Below are 7,029 nucleotides of genomic sequence, written 5' to 3' on the forward strand. Positions count from 1 at the left end.
TGGGAGATCTTCAATAGACCCAGAACCAGAACCACCCACTGCTCCAGAGGTGGTGGAGGTGGATGTCAGGGTACTAGACTCAACTGCAGGTGCTGGGAGGAAATTCAGGCTGGCAGGCAGAACCCGGACTCTCACGGTTGTGGAAACCTGGAATAAGTGCAGAATGGTCATCAGTACCTGGGAAATCCATGACTGGGAGAGCACTGTGGTGGCAAGCCCAGGAGGTGAGGTTTGGAGACACCAGCTGACAGGATAATAGGTCAGGATGTATCCCAGTCCGTAATGAGTTTCAGGGACAGGATTGTAAACCACATAGTCTGGTCTATCAAGTCCCTAAACCTGACCATCCAGCTGCAGCTCTGCCCTCATGATGTGCCACCTTCCTTCTCACCCTCAATGCTCCCACCACTCGGGCTTTCTTTCCAACCACAGAATACCAAGCTCTTTGCTCCCCAGAGCCTTGGTCATTCAGATTTCTGCTTAAATGTCTTCTCCTGCTGGAGGCTGTCACAGGACACTCTCTACCACATGATTCCTTTTAATTACCTGTATAACCTTGAGGACCCTCCCCTCATTATCAAAATCCTCTCCACTATAACAAAAGCTCAATGCAAGCAAGCTGTCTGTTTCTCTTGTTCCTTATTGTATCCAATAATCCAGGTACTTTTACAGGTACCTAGCATATTATAGGTACTTATTAAATATTTAAATAAATGATTGAATGAATCAATGAACTAATTAATACATTGGTTAGCAAATGAATTACTCTAGTTGGGATAGGTGATTGACAAGATAAAAGTTTCTGTGACAAATAATATTTGAAATCAGGGGCCGGCCCTGTGGCCTAGTGGTTAAGTTTGGCGCACTCCACTTAGGCAGCCTGGGTTCACAGGTTTGGATCCCAGGCACAGACCTACACTCATCAGCCATGCTGTGGTGGCGACCCACATAGAAAATAGAGGAAGACTGCCAACGACATTAGCTCAGGGCGAATCTTCCTCAAGCAAATACAGGAAGATTGGCAACAGATAGCAGCTCAAGGTGAATCTTCCTAAGCAAAAAAAAAAAAAAAAATTGTGAAACAAAATGCTGGACTAAATAACAAGGGCTGGGAGAAGAGGAAGGCTATCGCCGAAGGCACAACTCTTTAAAAATGAAGAGAATGAAAACATATGGCAAGAGTGAGGTGGGGGAGGAGGTTATGCTGAATAGCTTGAGCCTCAGTGGAGAACCAACTATTAGAGGATGGTGGAAAAACCTGGGTTTGGACAGGGCAATGAGAGAATGCCAGCCTCCCTCTTGTTTTGAGAAATGGGAGCGAACAAATAAACCTCACTCAAAAGGATGAAAGGGTACATTTGAGTTAGGTTACTGTTAAGGGAGATTTGGATAGAGCCATCTGCCAGGTTGTGGATACAGTGGGATTTGTTCATGATGGTGTAGGGAAACTGTGGAGGGGGAAGCAACATCTTAGAGGAGTCGGGTGGGAGTGAAGAAGAGTCCAGCAGGAAGAGGAGGAGAGTCCCCAGAGAGACGAGGGAAGGAAGGTTTTCTTTGGAGATGTAGGATTACAGAGATGATAGTCATAGCAGAAGTGATTTGCTTCAAACATGTAACTTCGCCTCAAGTTCACAGGAAGCCTGGCAGTACCTCGTCTAATCTCAGGGAAGAGAACCCCAACTGTCCCTCCCGCATGACAGTGAGGACCCTGATTTGGGGACAGCTTCTTAACACTCACACAGGGAGAACAGCTAATCATCAAAATGCTGTGGAACGGTGGTTTTGTGCCAGGCACTCGTGGTGGGAGGTAGCTAAGAAGGCAAGTTGGACTAAATAAAGAATAATACGTTTCTTGCCCCCTCTCTAACAACTCACTCGGTTCTGTAGGCTACTTATTCTTCCCGGAGAAATAAAGCCAACCTAGTGGATGAGCACCAACAGCATCCAGTTCACTGTGACCTGCCCACCCAGACTCCATGTCCAGACACCGTCCTTGTAATGAGGTGGACAGCTAAGGGCACCCCAATTCTCTTAAGGTAGCGGAGGATCATTGAGTCACTACATACCATCCTTGGTCTAAAATTGAGCATTCATTTGGATTCTTAAATTACATACAATAGTTATTTGTTGTCTATTCTCCAGGTTGCAATGTAAGAGGTATTCCCTCACATTGAGCATTCAGTTAATAAGCACACTCTATATGTCAAGGAGCTTTAGATAAGCTATTCAATGTACTGGTCTCAACAATCTCGAAAAGTGAGCACTATAATCCTGCTTTTACAAATGAGGACGCTGTCTTAGAGGGGCTAACTTGTTAGACACACACATAGACACAGTGCATCTGACCCCCAAGCCCACGCTCTTTCAAGTACACCTCCCCTCACTCTGGAGCCACATGGACTAAGGCTCAGTTTCACAGAAGCGCTTATAGTTTGTGTCAGAGCAATGCTGCTTTGAGAAAACTGAAAGTGGAAGAAGCAGGATTGTAGTTAGACGTAGCTGCAGTTTGCAAATTTTTGGGTTAACTCGTAATTTTTGAACAACCATATAGAAGCCCTCCCCACCCGCCATTAACTTGGTGGTCACTGGATAGGAATTTGACACTTCTCCAGGTATGGACAGTGTCATATACCTGGGGGAAAAAAGAGGCAGAAGTCAATACGATATATTTAGTCCAGTGTCCTGTGGGAGATCAGGCAGAGGAGAGAACAGCCAGTGTGAATTAGGCTATTGGTTCTGTCCACAAGGGAGACAGAACATCATGAGGTACTAGAACTTGACCGTTTGTTTTTGTGATTGTTTGGTCTTACTGGGAGTGGGTTTAGGAACTGGGGTCGCTTCAATAGAGGAAAATCTGGCATTTTCCCGGTTTGCCCAAGTAAAAAGTATTCTTTCCGTTGGGTGGTTGCATTGGGTCAGGAAGGGTAAGGAAAGTCCACTAGTTATTTGTCAGTTGGGTGGAAACAAAGGTAACAGAGGAACGGAGTCTAACCTCTGTCAGATTTCCTGAACGGGGGGGAGAAAGGCCACCAGTGTGGCTGCCTCCGGAAAGGGGTGGGTACGGGGCAAGTGTGTGCTTGGGTCTGTTTGTCAGCCAGAGTTGATTTGGTTGAAATAAGAAAGCGACAGCTCAGGAAGGCCATAAAGCCCATCCTTTTCGCCAAGCTGCTTCTTAGCGGAGTAGAAAGCCCCAGCCCGGAGCCCACCCAAACCATTTGAGGAGCAGGGCAGCGAAGAGGCAGAATCATCCGGACACGGACAAGACGTCCTGAGGTCAAAGGACCATGGAGAAGTTTTGGACGGGGCTTAAACTGCACCTCAAGTACTCCACCGTCCCGGGGTATGGCTTGGCGACCCTGGTGACAGCGGGCAGGGAGCGCATCCTCTTCACCGTGGCGTTCCAGTGCCCCTGCAGCGCCTCCTGGAACCTGCCCTACAGCCTGGTCTTCCTGCTCGTGCCGGCGCTGGCGCTCTTCCTCCTGGGCTGCGTGCTGAGCGTGCGCGCCTGGCGCCTGGTGACCGGCTGCTGCGCCCGGGCCGCCTGCACGGGCTGCGGCGAACTGAGGTCCCGGGCCAAGGTGTGGACGCATCTCACCTGGGCCGGCATGCTCGCGTCCTTCACCTGGGTGGCGGTGGCGCTGCTCGGGGGCGCCGTCTACGAGTGAGGCGCCAGCGGGAGCACCGAGGTGGCGCGGCGCCTGTGCGCTGGCCGCGACTCCAGCTGTGCTGCCCGGCTGCCGCTGATGCCCTGCCAACAGGCCGGGGAGCCCGACGTGCAGGACCTCCTGAGGGAGCTCAGGGCCCAGTCGCAGGGCAGGAGCTGGTGCTGAGCGCGGCTGGGAGGAGAGGGGAGGGACAGACGGTGTGGGGTAGAAATCGGTGCCCTTTCTCCGGGCAGGCGACACCCAAAGGCAAACTAGAATGGCTGCTTGCGTCTAATGAGCCCATAGGCGAATATGTAAATAAAACAAATGAAGAAGAGGAGAGGCGCTCAAAGAGTGTCAGGCACCTGCTGTGCCAGAAACCGTCTAGGCTCTTTACTCCTCCATTATTCTCTTACATCTTCATAGCAAATACACTGAGTCTTGGTTATTCTTCGTCCATCGAGAAGAAGGTGGAAGACTTGTTAGAATAAAATGGGTCGGCTTAGCTCTAAAGCCACCAGCTCACGCTGCTTCTGGGCTTATAAAGCTCAGAGGTTCTTGAAAATGAATGCTTGTTTCATTGGATTTGCCGAGAAATTCCACGTTTTGAGTTCTAGAGGAGTGACATTCAGGCTCTTCCCTGGGCCCTTGACATGACTTGAAAAATGACTGACTTGTCAAGCAAGCAGTTGTACTGAGGGGTTTGGGAGGGTGCTGCCACTTCTTTTTCTAAAGGGATTAAGACCTAAAACTGTTGCTTGTTCATCATCCTAACCATGTGTAGTTCAAACTTTATCTGAGGATTTTACAATTTTTTATAAAAGATGTAACTAAATTGCTATTTTGTTGTGTTTTCCTAAGGTGCTAGGCTGGTTCGTGATAGCAGCTGTTATCATTGCCCCTCTGATTTTTGTATGTGTCTCCCGATGCCTGGCTACAGGTAGTTTCCTGCAGCTGCAATTTTTGAAAACGTATTCGGAACAGGAGCAGGAGATCCTTAAAAGACAAACCACAGAGCTTGCAACCAAATTGGCAGAAGAGAATGTTAAATGTTTTTTTGAGAGCTCACATCTAGAGAAATACGACACTCCAAGCGCTAAAGACTGGCAGCAAATTTCACTCCCACGTACTTTCAAACCGAATGAGCAGGACTACAGTGTGTTGCACAAATATGTTAAAACAAAAGCGAAGAAACATCTTCTGAGTTCTTCTGAAAGAGATGAAGTCGTTTCTTCTCTCTCTGTAGATTCACCTGATATGGTGACCACTGCTGAGTTATGACCTTATTAATGAATAAGAAAAAGAGTTCTTTTGAATTATTGCTTCATTTGAAATAAAATAAACATTGGTATTACTTATGACTGCTTTTTAAATTTTTTTTTTTTAATTTTCCCCCCAAAGCCCCAGTAGATAGTTGTATGTCATAGTTGCACATCCTTCTAGTTGCTGTATGTGGGACGCAGCCTCAGCATGGCCGGAGAAGCGGTACGTCAGTGCACGCCCGGGATCCGAACCCGGGCCGCCAGCAGCGGAGCGCGTGCACCCAACCGCTAAGCCACAGGGCCGGCCCTATGACTGCTTTTTAAATTTTTGGTTCTCCAAATTGTGGAAACATAGAATTTTAAATCAAATAAAAATTTAGAACTTTATCTTTTATTAAATTAATTATGAAAAAAGGAAGCAAAGTTAAATGATTCACTCAAAGTGACAAGCTGGAACAGAATCAGAAGTTTTATATCCCTAGTCTAGAGTCCTTTCCACTGAATAATAAGGCTGCTTGCAAATAAAAGACTTCAGTAGCAAAACAGCAAAGGAACAATTAAACTCCACACCTTTCTTTTAGGTTATCTGATGTTAATTTCACATGCACTCTCTTGCAGACAACACACTGTCAGGAACTTTAAAATACCAGCATTTTGTGGCTCTAATATGGTTACTAAATAAAAATACAAAAAATCATCATGAAAAGGAAAGTAAAAATATTTTTAAATACAACATTTGAAAAACTAGGAAAATTGCAGGCATAGGGTTGTTTTTAGTTTGCAGGATCAGAAGGAGAATTTTAAAGCTGTTTATTATAGTAAATTTAAAATACACACAGAAGTGGACAGGATAGTATTATGAACCACCAAATAGACATTACACAGCGTCAACAGAGTGGGAAGTCAGATAAAACCCGTACCATACAAACAAATATAGAGATACAAGTTGTGACCTGATGTGGATTGGCGGGGGTAGGGGGCGAGGGGGGGGTTGGGGAAGTCTGTGAGAAGGTGAAATCTGTAGAGTAGGAAAAGCATGTCAGTTTGCAGGAACAGTGTGTGCAAAGACTGAGGTGAGAAATATCTTACAGACTGGAAAAAATGAGCAAGGGACAGATCATGCAGCCCCTTGAAGTCATGCAAAGCATTTTGGTTTTCATCCTATGCGCATTTTAGGAAGATTGATCTGCTTCTCTTCTTGAAACAGGAATGACAGGGGGAAGTGGGAGAGCCAAGGTGGAGATGGAGAAACTCATCAGGAGACCACTGTGGTGGAAAGAGGCAGGAGTGAACTTGAACTGGGTGGATAGTGATGAAGATAGAAGAAGTAGATAGATTCAAGGTAGATTTTGAATGTAGGCATGACAGGATTTGTTGATGGAAAGGATGCAAGGATTTATTGAGAACAACGATATCTATAGAGAAAATTCTGTTTGATAATGCCGGGACTTTTCAGGGGATGTTAGATTGTCATTCCTGCCCATCCCCCAAATTTATGGCTGTTCTTGCAGTTTTAAACATGAGATATGAAAACTTTAAGCTGAAACAATTGAGCACTGATCATAATTATCCTGTTCCTGTCTTGGCAGACCCTTGTGCCAGCTTCTACTTGCTTCTATCTGCCCTTTGCTGCACGGGGCCATTAGAAAGAACTAGTCTGCAGGGTTGAATATCCTGTTGTTGAGAGTCATATATAATAAGAAAGTTGGCAACAGTAACTGCATGATCAGTTCTTGCCTATTCCCTGATGAATAATTTTGAAATCATATTATACCTACTTTCATTTTTGCTTCCTTTATTTCATTTTCCAATTTCTCTTGTATATTCCTCCTTTTCAATACATTTTTTCTTCTGGTCTACCGTTTACTATACTTACACTTTCAATAGTATTGTATTGCCTCCATTTTGTTGACTTATGCTGCATTTTCTCTTGCAGAGTCTTTACTAATTATTGTGAATATATGCTTAAGATAAAAAATGATAATGGTAGAGAACTGGATGAAGTAAAAAGTAAAATTACCTCATTCCTCTGAATATATCCTTCCCAGAGGAAGCCATACACTCTGTGACTACACAAATATTACCATACTATACATGTGGCTCTGCAACTGAATCACACGAAA

General features: G+C 45.4%; 1 pseudogene; it reads left to right on the plus strand.

The window, feature by feature from the left end:
• Nucleotides 1–3,085: 3,085 nt before the first annotated feature.
• Nucleotides 3,086–5,002, plus strand: LOC101400755 (calcium homeostasis modulator protein 6 pseudogene; annotated as a pseudogene).
• The last annotated feature ends 2,027 nt before the right edge of the window (nt 5,003–7,029 follow it).

The sequence above is a fragment of the Ceratotherium simum genome, chromosome 19 (genome assembly GCF_057802395.1).
Source record: "Ceratotherium simum simum isolate JZ-2026a chromosome 19, ASM5780239v1, whole genome shotgun sequence".
NCBI lineage: Eukaryota > Metazoa > Chordata > Mammalia > Perissodactyla > Rhinocerotidae > Ceratotherium > Ceratotherium simum.